Raw genomic sequence first — 23,242 nt, 5'->3', positions numbered from 1 at the left:
TATTACCTGTTTTTATGCTCATCTTTTGAAATTATACTTCATTAATATAACGATTATCAACAAGTCTGAACATTAATTTAGTCACCTCTAGTTGAGAAAAATGTATTTTCCAGGTACATTAATTGTCAAATTCATCAACCAGCATCGAGCCGCTCTGTCTTCTCTCTCTAGTAGTCAACTCAGCCCCAGTAAAAAGCTGGTGTCGTCGCTCTGTCTTCTCTCTCTAGTAGTCAACTCAGCCCCGGTAAAAAGCTGGTGTCGTCACTCTGCCTTCTCTCTCTAGTAGTCAACTCAGCCCCGGTAAAAAGCTGGTGTCGTCGCTCTGCCTTCTCCAGGGGCATGTTGAGGTAAATTTACTAACCGAGAGGGTTGAATTATGTAATTTATTGGTGGGCTGGAAGGCGCACTCTTGTCTTTTCTATTCCGAGGTTGTTTACTCGCAATATCAGATATTAAGATGACTTTTTATAATGCATGTATACTGAGGTTGAGGTTCTGACTAGTGATAATTTACCCGGGGTTCAATACCTGCTATAGTCACTATTATTTTGCTCTCCCAAAAGCAACACAGCCCTAAAACGAGATATATAGCTAACTAAAGTTATGTTAATGAGTGACCATTTTAGAAAATCCTGGGACATATAGTCTGTGGTTGCATGCTATTTTATGTCAATCATATTGCTGCTTGTAGCCTATAACTGATGCTTCGTGGTCTTATGCTGCCATCTATTGGAAATATTTAGCAATTAAAAGTTATTAATGCACATTCAGACGTTGGTGAGGCAGCTGAGAATTAAAAAAAATAATGGAATGTGTCCAGCCTACTTGAGGCGCCCCGAAAATAATATTCAAAAGATTAGTCCTTGGACACAGAGGGGTTAAACACTAAAGTTACCGTCCATCTAGTGAAGAGAGGAGAACCGGACAGAGGTAGCCAGCATCCGTCAACAAGAGAGGGAGGATAGGATAACTACGATGCTGCTGGTAGAGTAGCTAGCTAGCTTACCTAGCTGTACCGACTAGCTAGGATAACTAGGATGCTGATGGTAGAGTAGCTAGCTAGCTTACCTAGCTGTACCGACTAGCTAGGATAACTAGGATGCTGCTGGTAGAGTAGCTAGCTAGCTTACCCAGCTGTACCGACAAGCTAGGATAACTAGGATGCTGCTGGTAGAGTAGCTAGCTAGCTAGCTTACCCAGCTGTACCAACTAGCTAGGATAACTAGGATGCTGCTGGTAGGGTAGCTAGCTAGCTAGCTTACCCAGCTGTACCGACTAGCTTGGATAACTAGGATGCTGCTGGTAGAGATGCTAGCTAGCTTACCTAGCTGTACCGACTAGCTAGGATAACTAGGATGCTGCTGGTAGAGTAGCTAGCTAGCTTACCTAGCTGTACCGACTAGCTAGGATAACTAGGATGCTGCTGGTAGAGTAGCTAGCTAGCTTACCTAGCTGTACCGACTAGCTAGGATAACTAGGATGCTGCTGGTAGAGTAGCTAGCTAGCTTACCTAGCTGTACCGACTAGCTAGGATAACTAGGATGCTGCTGGTAGAGTAGCTAGCTAGCTTACCTAGCTGTACCGACTAGCTTGGCTAGCTAGCAGGACTTTCGTCTGTCGTTTGTCTCGATGATGATGACGAATCCGGTGAACCACAAAATGAAACAAGGATATAGAGTGAAAAGGATCTGGCTACACTCATACTGTCCCTGACCATAAAGCAAAAAGCTAATTGAACAATAAAGTTTGGTGTTTCAACACTGTAACAAACTCCATCGTTATTCCCCAAAATTTACCTCAGTCCACTCTGCGCGTAACTGGACAATATGCTTGGTGCCACACCGGACGCGGACGCGGACAGTTCTGTACGGAAACGCGGACAGTTCGAGAACGCGGACATGAGCAGTGCCATACAATCAACTAAACCCAGTCTTTAACCTCTTACATCTAGACGTTATTACCTTTGTTGTCTTCGTCAGAATGCACTCCCAGGACTGCTACTTCAATAACAAATGTTGGTTTGGTCCAAAATAATCCATCGTTATATCCGAATAGCGGCGTTTTGTTCGTGCGTTCCAGAAACTATCCAAAATGGTAAATCAGGGTCGTGCGCATGGCGCAATTCGTGACAAAAAAATTCAAAATATTCCATTACCGTACTTCGAAGCATGTCAACCGCTGTTTAAAATCAATTTTTATGCAATTTATCTCGTAAAAAAGCGATAATATTCCGACCGGGAATCTCCTTTTCGGCAAACAGAGGAAAAATCACAAAGACGGGGGTGGCCAGTGCACGCGCCTAAGCCCACAGTCCCTTGATCGGCCACTTGAGAAAGGCGATAATGTGTTTCAGCCTGGGGCTGGAATGACGACATTCAGGTTTTTCCCGGGCTCTGAGGGCAGTATTTGTACGGCCGGATAAAAAACGTACCTGATTTAATCTGGTTACTACTCCTGCCCAGTAACTAGAATATGCATATAATTGTTTGATTTGGATAGAAAACACCCTAAAGTTTCTAAAACTGTTTGAATGGTGTCTGTGAGTATAACAGAACTCATTTGGCAGGCAAAAACCTGAGAAGATTCCAAACAGGAAGCGCTCTCTCTGACTATTTCTTGGCCTTCTTGATCATCTCTATCCAAAACAGGGGATCTCTGGCATAACGCGACATTTTCTAACGCTCCCATAGGCTCTCAGAAGGCGCCAGAACGATGAATGGTGACTTTGCAGGCCATGGCTGAAAAACAGTAGCGCATTTGGATGGTGGTCGATCTGAGAACAGTGAGACTGGGGCGCGTGCACGAGCCAACACCATGTTTTAATTTTTTCGTCTTTGAACGAAAACAGGGTTTCCCGGTCGGAATATTATCGCTTTTTTACCAGAAAAATCGCATAAAAATTTATGATTTTAAACAGCGTTTGACATGCTTCGAAGTACGATAATGGAATATTTCGATTTTTTTTGTCACGAAACGCGTCGGGCACGTAACCCTTGTCACCCTTCGGATAGTGTCTTGAACGCACGAACAAAACAGAGGATATTTGAACATAACTATGGATTATTTTGAACCAAACCAACATTTGTTATTGAAGTAGAAGTCCTGGGAGTGCATTCTGACGAAGAACAGCAAAGGTAATCACATTTTTCTTATAGTAAATCGGAGTTTGGTGAGGGCCACACTTGGTGGGTGTCAAAATAGCTAGCCCTGTGATGCCGGGCTATCTACTCAGAATATTGCAAAATGTGCTTTTGCCGAAAAGCTATTTTAAAATCGGACATAGCGATTGCATAAAGGAGTTCTGCAATTTAGTAAATTAACCAGAAGTTTGCGGTGGGCATGCTAGTTCTGAACGTCACATGCTAATGTAAAAAGCTGTTTTTTGATATGAATATGAACTTGATTGAACAAAACATGCATGTATTGTATAACATAATGTCCTAGGACTATCATCTGATGAAGATCATCAAAGGTTAGTGCTGCATTTAGCTGTGGTTTGGGTTTATGTGACATTATATGCTAGCTTGAAAAATGGGTGTCTGATTATTTCTGGCTGGGTACTCTGCTGACATAATCTAATGTTTTGCTTTCGTTGTAAAGCCTTTTTGAAATCGGACAGTGTGGTTAGATTAATGAGAGTCTTGTCTTTAAAATGGAGTAAAATAGTCATATGTTTGAAAAATTGAAGTAATAGCATTTCTAAGGTATTTGAATATCGCGCCACGGGATTCCACTGGCTGTTGAGTAGGTGGGACGCAAGCGTCCCACCTAGCCCATAGAAGATAAAAATAATGTTTTGATATTTGATATGTTAAATCCATAAATAATATATGTCTTGTGCTTTTGGCAATGATTTATGTATAATACTTATGTATAATAAGTGATACCATATATGTCTCCAAAGCATTTTGTCTTCATTTTGGCACATTGATTTATGCTCATTTCTCAAGATTAACTCAGGTTTTCGCCCAGTGGCTAAGGAGTTGGAGCTGTGGCAGGAGTTGGACCTGTGGCTGAAAGGTGGCTGGTTTGAATCCCGGGCCGGGCGCTGGTAAAAACAGGAGGAATTGATCTGACCACTGGAGGGCTGCTGGGTTCACATCCTCAAAACATTCACCTTTCATTGATCAGAACTCTAGAGGTTCTTCTTCACTGAACCCCAAAATATATATAACTTTTAGTAATTCCATATATTAAGGAAGTGAGAGAAGCCTTTTTGGTTCTATAAGGAACCTTCTTTTCTGAGTGTAAAATTAACACGTTTTTCTTTTGATTATTTAATTATCTACATCATGTTATTTCAAGATATCCCTTTGGAGCGCAACATCACGTTGTTAAAACATAATCCTAAATTGGGCGTGGCTATAAATTGGGAAATTTAAAGCATCTCGGGCGTAATATGTGTTCGATGGAAATGAACATTGTATTCAATGTTGTAGGCAACATTATTGGCAAGGGACTTGATGCCTACTATGCTAAAGCTATTTAGAGTTGTTAAACGGGTGTGAGGAGTGTGTTGATATAACAGTTATATTGTCAACATTTTTATTGTAACAACGATCAGAATTGGTAAAAAAAAATATGCATTCCATAATATTGGGCAATAATTAAGAGTAGACAAAGTGGTCGTGTCATGTGAAAATTCTATCAAATGTCTTACATTGCAACGAGTACAGTCAGGGTGCCGTGGAGCCCCTGCAGTACCTCCACAGACCCCGGATTGAGAACCCCTGATTTAGCAGATGCTCTTATCCAGAGAGATTTACAGTAACTGCATTCATCTTAATATTTATTTTGGGAATAAACGTAAAAAATTCTTCATAAAAGGATATGAACTATGACCTGTCCAACAGACATGATACCTTGTAGTGCTGCTGATCCAGTTTCTACTGGTCTGACTGAGGATATGAACTCTGACCTGTTCACCAGACGTGATACCTTGTAGTGCTGCTGATCCAGTTTCTACTGGTCTGACTGAGGATATGAACTCTGACCTGTCCACCAGACGTGATACCTTGTAGTGCTGCTGATCCAGTTTCTACTGGTCTGACTGAGGATATGAACTCTGACCTGTCCACCAGACGTGATACCTTGTCCCGAAACTGTAGTTTCAATCCCCCCCCTCCCTCCCTCCCCTCCCTCCCTCGCACCCTCCCTCCCTCACTCCCTCCCTCCCTCCCTCCCTCCCTCCCTCCCTCCCTCCCTCCCTCCCTCCCTCCCTCCCTCCCTCCCTCTCTCTCTCCCTCCCTCCCAATCCATCCCTCTTTCTCCCTCCCTCAACCTCTGAATGCTCAACTATGAAAAGCAACCTCACATTTACTCCTGAGGTGCTGACCTGTTGCAACCTCTATAACCACTGTGATTATTATTTCACCCTGCTGGTCATCTAGGAACATTTGAACATCTTGAAGAACGATCTGGCCTTAATGGCCATAATCTCCACCCGGAACAGCCAGAAGAGGACTGGCCAACACTCATAGCCTGGTTCCTCTCTACCCAGCACAGCCAGAAGAGGACTGGCCCCCACTCATAGCCTGGTTCCTCTCTACCCAGCACAGCCAGAAGAGGACTGGCCACCCCTCATAGCCTGGTTCCTCTCTACCCAGCACAGCCAGAAGAGGACTGGCCCCCACTCATAGCCTGGTTCCTCTCTACCCAGCACAGCCAGAAGAGGACTGGCCACCCCTCATAGCCTGGTTCCTCTCTACCCAGCACAGCCAGAAGAGGACTGGCCACCCCTCATAGCCTGGTTCCTCTCTACCCAGCACAGCCAGAAGAGGACTGGCCCCCACTCATAGCCTGGTTCCTCTCCACCCGGCACAGCCAGAAGAGGACTGGCCACCCCTCATAGCCTGGTTCCTCTCTACCCGGCACAGCCAGAAGAGGACTGGCCACCCCTCATAGCCTGGTTCCTCTCTACCCAGCACAGCCAGAAGAGGACTGGCCACCCCTCATAGCCTGGTTCCTCTCTACCCAGCACAGCCAGAAGAGGACTGGCCACCACTCATAGCCTGGTTCCTCTCTACCCAGCACAGCCAGAAGAGGACTGGCCACCTCTCATAGCCTGGTTCCTCTCTACCCAGCACAGCCAGAAGAGGACTGGCCACCCCAATGACGTGTTTCTGCCAATGAGCTTCAAATCAAATCAAATTGTATTTGATAAAAAAATAAATAATAATAATAACAATAAAATAACAATAACGAGACTATAAGGATTACCAGTACTGAGTCAATGTGCAGGGGTACCAGGTAGTTGAGGTAATAATGAGACTATAAGGAGTACCAGTACTGAGTCAATGTGCAGGGGTACCAGGTAGTTGAGGTAATAATGAGACTATAAGGAGTACCAGTACTGAGTCAATGTGGAGGGGTACCAGGTAGTTGAGGTAATAATGAGACTATAAGGAGTACCAGTACTGAGTCAATGTGCAGGGGTACCAGGTAGTTGAGGTAATAATGAGACTATAAGGAGTACCAGTACTGAGTCAATGTGCAGGGGTACCAGGTAGTTGAGGTAATAATGAGACTATAAGGAGTACCAGTACTGAGTCAATGTGCAGGGGTACCAGGTAGTTGAGGTAATAATGAGACTATAAGGAGTACCAGTACTGAGTCAATGTGCAGGGGTACCAGGTAGTTGAGGTAATAATGAGACTATAAGGAGTACCAGTACTGAGTCAATGTGCAGGGGTACCAGGTAGTTGAGGTAATAATGAGGCTATAAGGAGTACCAGTACTGAGTCAATGTCCAGGGGTACCAGGTAGTTGAGGTAATAATGAGACTATAAGGAGTACCAGTACTGAGTCAATGTGCAGGGGTACCAGGTAGTTGAGGTAATAATGAGACTATAAGGAGTACCAGTACTGAGTCAATGTGCAGGGGTACCAGGTAGTTGAGGTAATAATGAGACTATAAGGAGTACCAGTACTGAGTCAATGTGCAGGGGTACCAGGTAGTTGAGGTAATAATGAGACTATAAGGAGTACCAGTACTGAGTCAATGTGCAGGGGTACCAGGTAGTTGAGGTAATAATGAGACTATAAGGAGTACCAGTACTGAGTCAATGTGCAGGGGTACCAGGTAGTTGAGGTAATAATGAGACTATAAGGAGTACCAGTACTGAGTCAATGTGCAGGGGTACCAGGTAGTTGAGGTAATAATGAGACTATAAGGAGTACCAGTACTGAGTCAATGTGCAGGGGTACCAGGTAGTTGAGGTATTAATGAGACTATAAGGAGTACCAGTACTGAGTCAATGTGCAGGGTACCAGGTAGTTGAGGTAATAATGAGACTATAAGGAGTACCAGTACTGAGTCAATGTGCAGGGGTACCAGGTAGTTGAGGTAATAATGAGACTATAAGGAGTACCAGTACTGAGTCAATATGCAGGGGTACCAGGTAGTTGAGGCAATAATGAGACTATAAGGAGTACCAGTACTGAGTCAATATGCAGGGGTACCAGGTAGTTGAGGTAATAATGAGGCTATAAGGAGTACCAGTACTGAGTCAATGTGCAGGGGTACCAGGTAGTTGAGGTAATAATGAGACTATAAGGAGTACCAGTACTGAGTCAATGTGCAGGGGTACCAGGTAGTTGAGGTAATAATGAGACTATAAGGAGTACCAGTACTGAGTCAATGTGCAGGGGTACCAGGTAGTTGAGGTAATAATGAGACTATAAGGAGTACCAGTACTGAGTCAATGTGCAGGGTACCAGGTAGTTGAGGTAATAATGAGACTATAAGGAGTACCAGTACTGAGTCAATGTCCAGGGGTACCAGGTAGTTGAGGTAATAATGAGACTATAAGGAGTACCAGTACTGAGTCAATGTGCAGGGGTAACAGGTAGTTGAGGTAATAATGAGACTATAAGGAGTACCCATACTGAGTCAATGTCCAGGGGTACCAGGTAGTTGAGGTAATAATGAGACTATAAGGAGTACCAGTACTGAGTCAATGTGCAGGGGTACCAGGTAGTTGAGGTAATAATGAGACTATAAGGAGTACCAGTACTGAGTCAATGTGCAGGGGTACCAGGTAGTTGAGGTAATAATGAGACTATAAGGAGAACCAGTACTGAGTCAATGTGCAGGGGTACCAGGTAGTTGAGGTAATAATGAGACTATAAGGAGAACCAGTACTGAGTCAATGTGCAGGGGTACCAGGTAGTTGAGGTAATAATGAGACTATAAGGAGTACCAGTACTGAGTCAATGTGCAGGGGTACCAGGTAGTTGAGGTAATAATGAGACTATAAGGAGTACCAGTACTGAGTCAATGTGCAGGGGTACCAGGTAGTTGAGGTAATAATGAGACTATAAGGAGTACCAGTACTGAGTCAATGTGCAGGGGTACCAGGTAGTTGAGGTAATAATGAGACTATAAGGAGTACCAGTACTGAGTCAATGTGCAGGGGTACCAGGTAGTTGAGGTAATAATGAGACTATAAGGAGTACCAGTACTGAGTCAATGTGCAGGGGTACCAGGTAGTTGAGGTAATAATGAGACTATAAGGAGTACCAGTACTGAGTCAATGTGCAGGGGTACCAGGTAGTTGAGGTAATAATGAGACTATAAGGAGTACCAGTACTGAGTCAATGTGCAGGGGTACCAGGTAGTTGAGGTAATAATGAGACTATAAGGAGTACCAGTACTGAGTCAATGTGCAGGGGTACCAGGTAGTTGAGGTAATAATGAGACTATAAGGAGTACCAGTACTGAGTCAATGTGCAGGGTACCAGGTAGTTGAGGTAATAATGAGACTATAAGGAGTACCAGTACTGAGTCAATGTGCAGGGGTACCAGGTAGTTGAGGTAATAATGAGACTATAAGGAGTACCAGTACTGAGTCAATGTGCAGGGGTACCAGGTAGTTGAGGTAATAATGAGACTATAAGGAGTACCAGTACTGAGTCAATGTGCAGGGGTACCAGGTAGTTGAGGTAATAATGAGACTATAAGGAGTACCAGTACTGAGTCAATGTGCAGGGGTACCAGGTAGTTGAGGTAATAATGAGACTATAAGGAGTACCAGTACTGAGTCAATGTGCAGGGGTACCAGGTAGTTGAGGTAATAATGAGACTATAAGGAGTACCAGTACTGAGTCAATGTCCAGGGGTACCAGGTAGTTGAGGTAATAATGAGACTATAAGGAGTACCAGTACTGAGTCAATGTGCAGGGGTACCAGGTAGTTGAGGTAATAATGAGACTATAAGGAGTACCAGTACTGAGTCAAAGTGCAGGGGTACCAGGTAGTTGAGGTAATAATGAGACTATAAGGAGTACCCATACTGAGTCAATGTGCAGGGGTACCAGGTAGTTGAGGTAATAATGAGGCTATAAGGAGTACCCATACTGAGTCAATGTGCAGGGGTAACAGGTAGTTGAGGTAATAATGAGACTATAAGGAGTACCCATACTGAGTCAATGTGCAGGGGTACCAGGTAGTTGAGGTAATAATGAGACTATAAGGAGTACCAGTACTGAGTCAATGTGCAGGGGTACCAGGTAGTTGAGGTAATAACGAGACTATAAGGAGTACCCATACTGAGTCAATGTGCAGGGGTACCAGGTAGTTGAGGTAATAATGAGACTATAAGGAGTACCAGTACTGAGTCAATGTGCAGGGGTACCAGGTAGTTGAGGTAATAACGAGACTATAAGGAGTACCAGTACTGAGTCAATGTGCAGGGGTACCAGGTAGTTGAGGTAATAATGAGACTATAAGGAGTACCAGTACTGAGTCAATGTGCAGGTGTACCAGGTAGTTGAGGTAATAATGAGACTATAAGGAGTACCCATACTGAGTCAATGTGCAGGGGTACCAGGTAGTTGAGGTAATAATGAGACTATAAGGAGTACCAGTACTGAGTCAATGTGCAGGGGTACCAGGTAGTTGAGGTAATAATGAGACTATAAGGAGTACCAGTACTGAGTCAATGTGCAGGGGTACCAGGTAGTTGAGGTAATAATGAGACTATAAGGAGTACCAGTACTGAGTCAATGTGCAGGGGTACCAGGTAGTTGAGGTAATAATGAGACTATAAGGAGTACCAGTACTGAGTCAATGTGCAGGGGTACCAGGTAGTTGAGGTAATAATGAGACTATAAGGAGTACCAGTACTGAGTCAATGTGCAGGGGTACCAGGTAGTTGAGGTAATAATGAGACTATAAGGAGTACCAGTACTGAGTCAATGTGCAGGGGTACCAGGTAGTTGAGGTAATAATGAGACTATAAGGAGTACCAGTACTGAGTCAATGTGCAGGGGTACCAGGTAGTTGAGGTAATAATGAGACTATAAGGAGTACCAGTACTGAGTCAATGTCCAGGGGTACCAGGTAGTTGAGGTAATAATGAGACTATAAGGAGTACCAGTACTGAGTCAATGTGCAGGGGTACCAGGTAGTTGAGGTAATAATGAGACTATAAGGAGTACCAGTACTGAGTCAATGTGCAGGGGTACCAGGTAGTTGAGGTATTAATGAGACTATAAGGAGTACCAGTACTGAGTCAATGTGCAGGGTACCAGGTAGTTGAGGTAATAATGAGACTATAAGGAGTACCAGTACTGAGTCAATGTGCAGGTGTACCAGGTAGTTGAGGTAATAATGAGACTATAAGGAGTACCAGTACTGAGTCAATGTGCAGGGGTACCAGGTAGTTGAGGTAATAATGAGGCTATAAGGATTACCAGTACTGAGTCAATGTGCAGGGGTACCAGGTAGTTGAGGTAATAATGAGACTATAAGGAGTACCAGTACTGAGTCAATGTGCAGGGGTACCAGGTAGTTGAGGTAATAATGAGACTATAAGGAGTACCAGTACTGAGTCAATGTGCAGGGGTACCAGGTAGTTGAGGTAATAATGAGACTATAAGGAGTACCAGTACTGAGTCAATGTGCAGGGGTACCAGGTAGTTGAGGTAATAATGAGACTATAAGGAGTACCAGTACTGAGTCAATGTGCAGGGGTACCAGGTAGTTGAGGTAATAATGAGACTATAAGGAGTACCAGTACTGAGTCAATGTGCAGGGGTACCAGGTAGTTGAGGTAATAATGAGACTATAAGGAGTACCAGTACTGAGTCAATGTGCAGGGGTACCAGGTAGTTGAGGTAATAATGAGACTATAAGGAGTACCAGTACTGAGTCAATGTGCAGGGGTACCAGGTAGTTGAGGTAATAATGAGACTATAAGGAGTACCAGTACTGAGTCAATGTGCAGGGGTACCAGGTAGTTGAGGTAATAATGAGACTATAAGGAGTACCAGTACTGAGTCAATGTGCAGGGGTACCAGGTAGTTGAGGTATTAATGAGACTATAAGGAGTACCAGTACTGAGTCAATGTGCAGGGTACCAGGTAGTTGAGGTAATAATGAGACTATAAGGAGTACCAGTACTGAGTCAATGTGCAGGGGTACCAGGTAGTTGAGGTAATAATGAGACTATAAGGAGTACCAGTACTGAGTCAATGTGCAGGGGTACCAGGTAGTTGAGGTAATAATGAGACTATAAGGAGTACCAGTACTGAGTCAATGTGCAGGGGTACCAGGTAGTTGAGGTAATAATGAGACTATAAGGAGTACCAGTACTGAGTCAATGTGCAGGGGTACCAGGTAGTTGAGGTAATAATGAGATTATAAGGAGTACCAGTACTGAGTCAATGTGCAGGGGTACCAGGTAGTTGAGGTAATAATGAGGCTATAATTGAGGTAATATGTAAATGTAGGTAGATGTAAATGTGACTAGGCAATCAGGAAAGAGATTACATCTCCTCATCCAGGGATTGCACACACACACACACACACACACACACACACACACACACACACACACACACACACACACACACACACACACCACACACACACACACACACAGGGAGGGAATGTTGTGTTTGTTTAATATTGTTTAAGGACTATGAAAATTGAAAAAATAAATGTGAAAATGGGAGAGGAGAAATGACTAGAGACAGTGTTGTTTAACTCACTGACCATGACCCATGAGTTCTTCTTACCTTTGTTCAGTAGAAAAGTCTCCCTCTCTAAACCGAATAGGTGTATCCATAGACCGGTCACTCTTCATGGACACACAGCTGGGAACAGGGGAGGCTGGTCTCTCCTGTTTGATTGGACTTCAACACAACAGAGACAAACATTACATCTCTCATCTACTCTGAGCTCAGATGGGGAAACAAGTGTTTCATTCCAAAACGCTATATATCCATTTTCAGAAATGTTGGGAAATGTAATTTTATTGTTTAAAGAAATTATTAAACCACTACAAGGCTTTATAAAGGCTTCTAACGTTTGTAATTTCCACTTCAAAATGTCAGACTTGATTTGATGAAAAAAATGGATCAACCACTACAAAAAATGTCCCTTAATTTACAATCCACACGAACAAACACATTTGCTGCTGTTTTCCTGCTGTGAGAAACTGGGTCAAATTAAGAGATGGCATCTGTAAGTGCATTCATCTAAAGATATCTAGGTGAGACAACCACATATCCCAGTCAGATATACAGGATACCAACATTCCATTCCTGTTAAACAATGGATATACAGCATTTAGCAACAAAACACATTTTCACACACACATCTAAAATCTTGAACAGTTATATAGAATGTACCCATAAGAAATACCTTCTGATTAACAAACGTTTTAGAATATACATTCTTAAACAAAATAGTCAGCTCACCTCTTAGCTTTGGTATCATGTCCCCCAGAGACACTCATTTTAGAGGCAGGACCCCCCTCCTCTCTCTCCCCAGAGAGACTCATTTTAGAGGCAGGACCCCCCTCCTCTCTCTCCCCAGAGAGACTCATTTTAGAGGCAGGACCCCCCTCCTCTCTCTCCCCAGAGACACTCATTTTAGAGACAGGACCCCTAAACAGAGATCCAGCATGTTGGTTGTGGTTAACACAGTGACCCCTAAACAGAGATCCAGCATGTTGGTTGTGGTCAACACAGTGACAACTAAACAGAGATCCAGCATGTTGGTTGTGGTTAACACAGTGACAACTAAACAGAGATCCAGCATGTTGGTTGTGGTTAACACAGTGACAACTAAACAGAGATCCAGCATGTTGGTTGTGGTTAACACAGTGACAACTAAACAGAGATCCAGCATGTTGGTTGTGGTTAACACAGTGACCCCTAAACAGAGATCCAGCATGTTGGTTGTGGTTAACACAGTAACAACTAAACAGAGATCCAGCATGTTGGTTGTGGTCAACACAGTGACAACTAAACAGAGATCCAGCATGTTGGTTGTGGTTAACACAGTGACAACTAAACAGAGATCCAGCATGTTGGTTGTGGTTAACACAGTAACAACTAAACAGAGATCCAGCATGTTGGTTGTGGTTAACACAGTGACAACTAAACAGAGATCCAGCATGTTGGTTGTGGTTAACACAGTGACAACTAAACAGAGATCCAGCATGTTGGTTGTGGTTAACACAGTGACAACTAAACAGAGATCCAACATGTTGGTTGTGGTTAACACAGTGACAACTAAACAGAGATCCAGCATGTTGGTTGTGGTTAACACAGTAACAACTAAACAGAGATCCAGCATGTTGGTTGTGGTTAACACAGTGACAACTAAACAGAGATCCAGCATGTTGGTTGTGGTTAACACAGTGACAACTAAACAGAGATCCAGCATGTTGGTTGTGGTTAACACAGTAACAACTAAACAGAGATCCAACATGTTGGTTGTGGTTAACACAGTGACAACTAAACAGAGATCCAACATGTTGGTTGTGGTTAACACAGTAACAACTAAACAGAGATCCAACATGTTGGTTGTGGTTAACACAGTGACAACTAAACAGAGATCCAACATGTTGGTTGTGATTAACACAGTGACAACTAAACAGAGATCCAGCATGTTGGTTGTGATTAACACAGTAACAACTAAACAGAGATCCAGCATGTTGGTTGTGGTTAACACAGTGACAACTAAACAGAGATCCAACATGTTGGTTGTGATTAACACAGTGACCCCTAAACAGAGATCCAGCATGTTGGTTGTGGTTAACACAGTGACAACTAAACAGAGATCCAACATGTTGGTTGTGATTAACACAGTGATGTCCTAAACAGAGATCCAGCATGTTGGTTGTGATTAACACAGTGACAACTAAACAGAGATCCAGCATGTTGGTTGTGATTAACACAGTGACAACTAAACAGAGATCCAGCATGATGGTTGTGGTTAACACAGTGACAACTAAACAGAGATCCAGCGTGTTGGTTGTGGTTAACACAGTGACAACTAAACAGAGATCCAGCATGTTGGTTGTGGTTAACACAGTGACAACTAAACAGAGATCCAGCATGTTGGTTGTGGTTAACACAGTGACAACTAAACAGAGATCCAGCATGTTGGTTGTGGTTAACACAGTGACCCCTAAACAGAGATCCAGCATGTTGGTTGTGGTTAACACAGTGACAACTAAACAGAGATCCAGCATGTTGGTTGTGGTCAACACAGTGACAACTAAACAGAGATCCAGCATGTTGGTTGTGGTTAACACAGTGACAACTAAACAGAGATCCAACATGTTGGTTGTGGTCAACACAGTGACAACTAATTATTGATTGTCAATTGTTCTCATTTATTAATTATCTCTTTGAGAAATAAAACATTTACTAACAGACATAAAAACAGTCAGGTGACTTAAAGCTGTTGTTGTGACATTTCATCTCCATGGTAACTGTCAATAATAATAATAAGTCACTGTTTGTTAAGGTAGTTATAGACAGAACAACAACAATAATAATAATAATAATAATAATAATAATAAGTCACTGTTTGTTAAGGTAGTTATAGACAGAACAGCAACAATAATAATAACAATAATAATAATAATAATAATAATAATAAGTAACTGTTTGTTAAGGTAGTTATAGACAGAACAATAACAATAACAATAATAATAATAATAATAAGTCACTGTTTGTTAAGGTATTTCTAGACAGTACAGCAACAACAATAATAATAATAATAATAATAATAATAAGTCACTGTTTGTTAAGGTAGATATAGACAGAACAACAACATTAATAATAACAACAATAATAATAATAATAATTCACTGTTTGTTGAGGTAGTTATAGACAGTACAGCAACAATAATAATAACAATAATAATAATAAGTAACTGTTTGTTAAGGTAGTTATAGACAGAACAATAACAATAACAATAATAATAATAATAATAAGTAACTGTTTGTTGAGGTAGTTATAGACAGTACAGCAACAATAATAATAACAATAATATTAATAATAATAAGTAACTGTTTGTTAAGGTTGTTATAGACAGAACAATAACAATAACAATAATAATAATAATAATAAGTCACTGTTTGTTAAGGTAGTTATAGACAGTACAGCAACAACAATAATAATAATAATAATAATAATAATAATAATAATAATAAGTCAATGTTTGTTAAGGTAGTTATAGACAGTACAGCAACAATAATAATAATAATAATAATAATAATAATAATTCACTGTTTGTTAAGGTAGTTATAGACAGTACAGCAACAATAATAATAACAATAATAATAATATTAATAATAATAATAAGTAACTGTTTGTTAAGGTAGTTATTGACAGAACAATAACAATAACAATAATAATAATAATAATAATAATAATAAGTCACTGTTTGTTAAGGTAGTTATAGACAGTACAGCAACAACAATAATAATAATAATAATAATAATAATAATAATTCACTGTTTGTTAAGGTAGTTATAGACAGTACAGCAACAATAATAATAATAATAATAATAATAATAATAATAAGTCACTGTTTGTTAAGGTAGTTATAGACAGAACAGCAACAATAATGATAATAATAATAATAATAATAAGTAACTGTTTGTTAAGGTAGTTATAGACAGAACAATAACAATAACAATAATAATAATAATAATAAGTAACTGTTTGTTGAGGTAGTTATAGACAGTACAGCAACAATAATAATAACAATAATATTAATAATAATAAGTAACTGTTTGTTAAGGTTGTTATAGACAGAACAATAACAATAACAATAATAATAATAATAATAAGTCACTGTTTGTTAAGGTAGTTATAGACAGTACAGCAACAACAATAATAATAATAATAATAATAATAATAATAATAATAATAAGTCAATGTTTGTTAAGGTAGTTATAGACAGTACAGCAACAATAATAATAATAATAATAATAATAATAATAATAATAATTCACTGTTTGTTAAGGTAGTTATAGACAGTACAGCAACAATAATAATAACAATAATAATAATATTAATAATAAGAATAAGTAACTGTTTGTTAAGGTAGTTATTGACAGAACAATAACAATAACAATAATAATAATATTAATAATAATAATAAGTCACTGTTTGTTAAGGTAGTTATAGACAGTACAGCAACAACAATAATAATAATAATAATAATAATAATTCACTGTTTGTTAAGGTAGTTATAGACAGTACAACAACAATAATAATAATAATAATACTAATAATAAGTCACTGTTTGTTTAAGGTAGTTATAGACAGTACAGCAACAATAATAATAATAATAATAATAATAATAATAATAAGTCACTGTTTGTTAAGGTAGTTATAGACAGAACAGCAACAATAATGATAATAATAATAATAATAAGTAACTGTTTGTTAAGGTAGTTATAGACAGAACAATAACAATAATAATAATAATAATAAGCAACTGTTTGTTGAGGTAGTTATAGACAGTACAGCAACAATAATAATAACAATAATATTAATAATAATAAGTAACTGTTTGTTAAGGTTGTTATAGACAGAACAATAACAATAACAATAATAATAATAATAATAAGTCACTGTTTGTTAAGGTAGTTATAGACAGTACAGCAACAATAATAATAATAATAATAATAATAATAAGTCACTGTTTGATAAGGTAGTTATAGACAGTACAGCAACAACAATAATAATAAAAATAATAATAATAAGTCAATGTTTGTTAAGGTAGTTATAGACAGTACAGCAACAATAATAATAATAATTATAACAATAATTCACTGTTTGTTAAGGTAGTTATAGACAGTACAGCAACAATAATAATAATAATAATAATAATAATAATAATTCACTGTTTGTTAAGGTAGTTATAGACAGTACAGCAACAATAATAATGACAATAATAATAATAATAATAATAATAATATTAATAATAATAAGTAACTGTTTGTTAAGGTAGTTATTGACAGAACAATAAGAATAACAATAATAATAATAATAATAAGTCACTGTTTGTTAAGGTAGTTATAGACAGTACAGCAACAACAATAATAATAATAATAATAATAATAATAATAATAATAATTCACTGTTTGTTAAGGTAGTTATAGACAGTACAGCAACAATAATAATGACAATAATAATAATAATAATAATAATAAGTCACTGTTTGTTAAGGTAGTTATAGACAGTACAGCAACAATAATAATAATAATAATAATAATAATAATAAGTCACTGTTTGTTAAGGTAGTTATAGACAGTACAGCAACAATAATAATAATAATAATAATAATAATAATAATAATAATAATAATAATAATAATAATAATTAGTCACTGTTTGTTAAGGTAGTTATAGACAGTACAGCAACAACAATAATAATAATAATAATAATAATAATAATAATAATAATTCACTGTTTGTTAAGGTAGTTATAGACAGTACAGCAACAATAATAATAATAATAATAATAATAATAATAATAATAATAATAATAAGTCTCTGTTTGTTAAGGTAGTTATAGACAGAACAACAACAACAACAATAATAATAATAATAATGATAATAATAATTACTCTCTGTTTGTTAAGGTAGTTATAGACAGTACAGCAACAATAATAATAATAATAATAATAATAAGTCACTGTTTGTTAAGGTAGTTATAGACAGTACAGCAACACAAGGCCATGTCTCACAATTATTTGTATTCACTAACAGTAGGCTATTTATTGTCTTTCAATCTGTTCTTTTCTAAACGTATCTGAGAATGTAGACAGAAGGGCTAAAACGGACATGATTGATCTGAGGAGGAAATTGTTGATCCATTCAGAAAGTTTTTTTGCATCAAGTGAGAGATGTTATATTATGTAAAGTAAACTAGGTTATAATGTATAATAGCAGTTTGTTAGTGATATGCAGATCAAGGTCTATACCTCGGCTATAGCCTACATATCATAGATGACCAGTCTAAACCTGTTCAGATCAACATAATGTTATAGTCCTACCAGTAGCAGGACAGAGAATGTACTGTATATAACCTACATATCATAGATGACCAGCCTAAACCTGTTCAGATCAACATAATGTTATAGTCCTACCAGTAGCAGGACAGAGAATGTACTGTATATAACCTACATATCATAGATGACCAGCCTAAACCTGTTCAGATCAACATAATGTTATAGTCCTACCAGTAGCAGGACAGAGAATGTACTGTATATAACCTACATATCATAGATGACCAGTCTAAACCTGTTCAGATCAGTTCACATAATGTTATAGTCCTACCAGTAGCAGGACAGAGAATGTACTGTATATAACCTACATATCACAGATGACCAGTCTAAACCTGTTCAGATCAACATAATGTTATAGTCCTACCAGTAGCAGGACAGAGAATGTACTGTATATAACCTACATATCACAGATGACCAGTCTAAAGCTGTTCAGATCAACATAATGTTATAGTCCTACCAGTAGAAGAACAGAGAATGTACTGTATATAACCTACATATCATAGATGACCAGTCTAAACCTCTTCAGATCAACATAATGTTATAGTCCTACCAGTAGCAGGACAGAGAATGTACTGTATATAACCTACATATCATAGATGACCAGTCTAAACCTGTTCAGATCAGTTCACAGAGACCATCAGGTTTGTCGGCATGATAAGTGATCATAGCCTTATAATAGTTTGTAGGTAGTCTAGACCAACAGTACGAGAGTCTGCCCGTCTTTCCTACATACCAACACATTTATTCAATGTCACCGAGAAATATGTGCCACAGTTTCAACAGCCATTTTTGTAACTGCGTAGACAACACCCTTACTTTCACGTTCATATGAGGAAATCACAAAACTTCTGACAGTCACTGGTGCAGCCGCCTGTTTTCTTGCAGATGAAGTAGCTTTCACAGGCAGCTCATTCAACCAGCCTAAACAACAGTAAATACAAGATGTCAAATGGTCAAAAGTGAATCTCAATAGAGCCATATACATTAGAGAGAGGTATATTGCTGCAGATGTTGGATCTTAATTTGAGCCAGTTTGCTACACCAGGAAAATAATCCTGCAGAAACAGGACATTTGAATTATTGTGTGGATTATAATTAATGAACAGTTTTAAAATGGAAAAGTGGAATTTATCATCTTCAGAAACCTTTTCTAAAGTTTAATTACACTCAAATACACTACAAGTTTAGTTTTTCTGCAACAGGGTGATCAAATTAAGATCCTACATCTGTACAGAGTTCATGTCTTTATCTGAAAAGGGCAGTTTGAGTTATTAGCAATAACATTGCAACTGTCAGCTGATGTAAACCTCTGTGATTGGATGTTATAGACCCCCATGCATATCCCCATGTACAATTATGTGTACAGATGTAGGATCTTAATTTGATCACCCCCCACTGCAGAAGAACTTTCCAGCAATGCAGGAAATGTAAAACTTGTAGTGTATTTGAGGTTTAAAAAGGCTTCTGAAGCTTGTAATTTCCACTTAGAAATTTCAGACTTGAGTTTTCTGTCTCAGTAGTAGTAGACTGTTAGGAGTGTTTTACTGTCATTCACTATACTAACATTACACCAACCTGTCTCAGTAGTAGTAGACTGTTAGGAGTGTTTTACTGTCATTCACTATACTAACATTACACCAACCTGTCTCAGTAGTAGTAGACTGTTAGGAATGTTTTACTGTCATTCACTATACTAACATTACACCAACCTGTCTCAGTAGTAGTAGACTGTTAGGAATGTTTTACTGTCATTCACTATACTAACATTACACCAACCTGTCTCAGTAGTAGTAGACTGTTGGGAGTGTTTTACTGTCATTCACTATACTAACATTACATTTAATTTATCTACACACTTTACAATAATCCCTGGCAGGATTCTCACCTTGTAACCTGACTTCATTGCGATTATTTTCTGTTCTTTTCTGTATATTCTGATGGGTGAGGCCTGAGCTGGAATGTGAAGCTAACTGAAGCTGGCTAGCTTTAGAAAACCAGTATATCAAGCCTGTATCATAGTATACCCCTCAGGCTACGTTCAGGTTTCAGCAAGAGGCAGGTATCAACATGCCGAGTCGTAGGCAACAACCTGGGTTGTATTCATTAGTTTACTCCACAGCCAACAGTTTTAAGATGTTAAATAAAACATAAACCGTTTACTCTAAACGCTGTACAATGTGACCTAAACGGTTTCTGTTGCCGAAACGTTTTGCTACGGTGGGCACTAATGAATACACACAAACTGTTTTGAGGAAGTGTAAGTTGTTGTTAGTCTCTCCACAATATTTTTGTCTCTCTTTCACACAACATACCTTCCTGAGTGAAAAGAGTTAACTGTAGATTATAAAGAGAACATGTTTGTTTGTTACTTGTTGTGTTTTAAGCCTGTTTTGAGAAGACAAGTCTATAGACCTATGATACAGTACACTCTTAGAATAAAGGGTTCCAAACGGGTGCTCCGGCCGTCCCCATAGGAGAACGCTTTTGGGTTCCAGGTAGAACCCTTCTGGCTTCCATGTAGAACCCTCTGTGGAAAGGGTTCTTCACGGAACCCAGAAGTGTTCTACCTAGTACCAAAAAGGGTTCTACAAAGGGTTCTCCTATGGGGACAGCCAAAGAACCCTTTTAGATTGTAGATAGTGTAGGAGCGATCACCCTGGGGCACACAGATGGGCACAGAACGAATTCACCCCACACATCTAATTTATATCGAAAACATTTTAAGGAGAGTAGGACTATTTTAACACTGTCCACCAAAAATATCAACTATATGAATACACACAACAATATCATCAACTATATTAAGAAAAGTATGTTCAGTGGTTTCAAACCAAATTACACAGGAAAGAGGAGCTCATTGTAATTTAGAAAAAAAAATTTACGATATTTTGAAAGACGATTTACAACTTATACATAAAAATATACAAATTGTAAAATAACCACAATATATGAATATATGAACAATATGTTTTTGAATTTGACTTGCCTACGCCCAGTTAGCGCCATTTTGTATGATTGAACTGTCACATAACTGTCCCAGGTGAAATGGACTTTTAGATCTGAGTGTTTTACTGTCATTCAGTATAATAAAATAAAACCATACATTTAATTTCTCTACACACTTTACAATAATCACTGGGAAGATTCTTACCTTGTAGCCTGAATTCACAGCCAGAACATGTCAAGTCATTGAGATATTTTCCATTGTGCTGAGAGAGCAGCTTCCTGATAACAAGTTGCTCTGTATCGATGTTCTAGGTACAGTTGATCTTTGGATGCAATAATATCTGGTCAAAGTCTAGTGACACAACACCATAGTATATCATAAACATAACAGCAGTTGGCCAGAAAAGGCCATGACATACTATAAAACAGGGTTCATCAACAACACCATAGTATATCATAAACATAACAGCAGTTGGCCAGAAAAGGCCATGACATACTATAACATGTAGGATCATTATGATGGATCCAGTTTCAACATATCTCTAACTTTGAAGTATACAATGGGATCCCAATTTATTGACAACCTTGATAAAGATTTGCATAAATGACTGTATAAAACAAATAATTAAAATACTGAGGTAAATTGTATGCTCAAACAAAATGGGGAAATTAAATGATTTTATACGAATACAAATGCTCAGAGAAAGACAATTTGTTGGTAGAGCATGGTGTTTGCAACGCCAGGGTTGTGGGTTCGATTCCCACGGGGGGCCTGCACAGAAGAAAAAAAAATGTATGAAATGTATGCATTCACTACTGTAAGTCGCTCTGGATAAGAGTGTCTGCTAAATGACAAAAAATGTAAAAATGTTTAACTTGTTGGGGATAGGGGCAGTATTTGCACGGCTGGATAAAAAAACGTACCCGATTTAATCTGGTTACTACTCCTGCCCAGTAACTAGAATATGTATATACTTATTGGCTTTGGATAGAAAACACCCTAAAGTTTCTGAAACGGTTTGAATGGTGTCTGTGAGTATAACAGAACTCATTTGGCAGGCAAAAACCTGAGAAGGTTTCATGCAGGAAGTGGCCTGTCTGACAAGGTGTTGTTGTTCTTGCCTCGTTTATTGAAGAGTCAGGATCTTAGCTGTAACGTGACACTTCCTACGGCTCCAATAGGCTCTCAGAGCCCGGGAAAAAGCTGAACGATGTCGAGGCAGCCCCAGGCTGAAACACATTATCGCCTTTGCCAAGTGGCCGATCAGAGGACAAAGGAATTAGGCGCGTGCCCGACTCGACCCAGTGATTTCTTTTCTTTCGGCTGTTTACCTAATTGCAGATTCCCGGTCGTAATATTATCGCTTTTTTACGAGAAAAATTGCATAAAAATTGATTTTAAACAGCGGTTGACATGCTTCGAAGTATGGTAATGAAATATTTAGAAATCTTTTGTCACGAAATGCGCCGTGCGCACGACCCTTATTTACCATTCGGATAGTGTCTAGAACGCACGAACAAAACGCCGCTGTTGGAACATAACTATGGATTATTTTGGACCAAACCAACATTTGTTATTGAAGTAGAAGTCCTGGGAGTGCATTCTGACGAAGAACAGGAAAGGTAATCAAAACTTTTCTAATAGTAAATCTGACTTTGGTGAGTGCTAAACTTGGTGGCTGTCTAAATAGCTAGCCCTGTGATGCCGGGCTATCTACTTAATATTGCAAAATGTGCTTTCACCCGAAAAGCTATTTTAAAATCGGACATATCGAGTGCATAGAGGAGCTCTGTATCTATAATTCTTAAAATAATTGTTATGCTTTTTGTGAACATTTATCGTGAGTAATTTATATGAACTTGATTGTTCACAAAAAACATAACAATTATTTTAAGAATTATAGGTTAACTTACACAGCGACTCAACTTTCATAGAAGTTGTTCAGGAAACCTAAACCCGATGCTAAA

The 23,242-nt window shown here is 38.8% G+C and overlaps 1 long non-coding RNA gene across 1 annotated transcript in view; it reads left to right on the top strand.

The window, feature by feature from the left end:
* The window catches only part of LOC145875697 (uncharacterized), a 211,235-nt gene that overhangs the window by 116,427 nt on the left and 71,566 nt on the right, over positions 1-23,242 (top strand). The window lies entirely within an intron of this gene.

This window comes from Salmo salar, unplaced genomic scaffold (assembly GCF_965601325.2).
Source record: "Salmo salar unplaced genomic scaffold, fSalSal1 ptg000306l, whole genome shotgun sequence".
Lineage (NCBI taxonomy): Eukaryota > Metazoa > Chordata > Actinopteri > Salmoniformes > Salmonidae > Salmo > Salmo salar.
The sequence above is the reverse complement of the archived record's forward strand: the minus strand, read 5'-3'. Positions and strand labels throughout refer to the sequence as shown.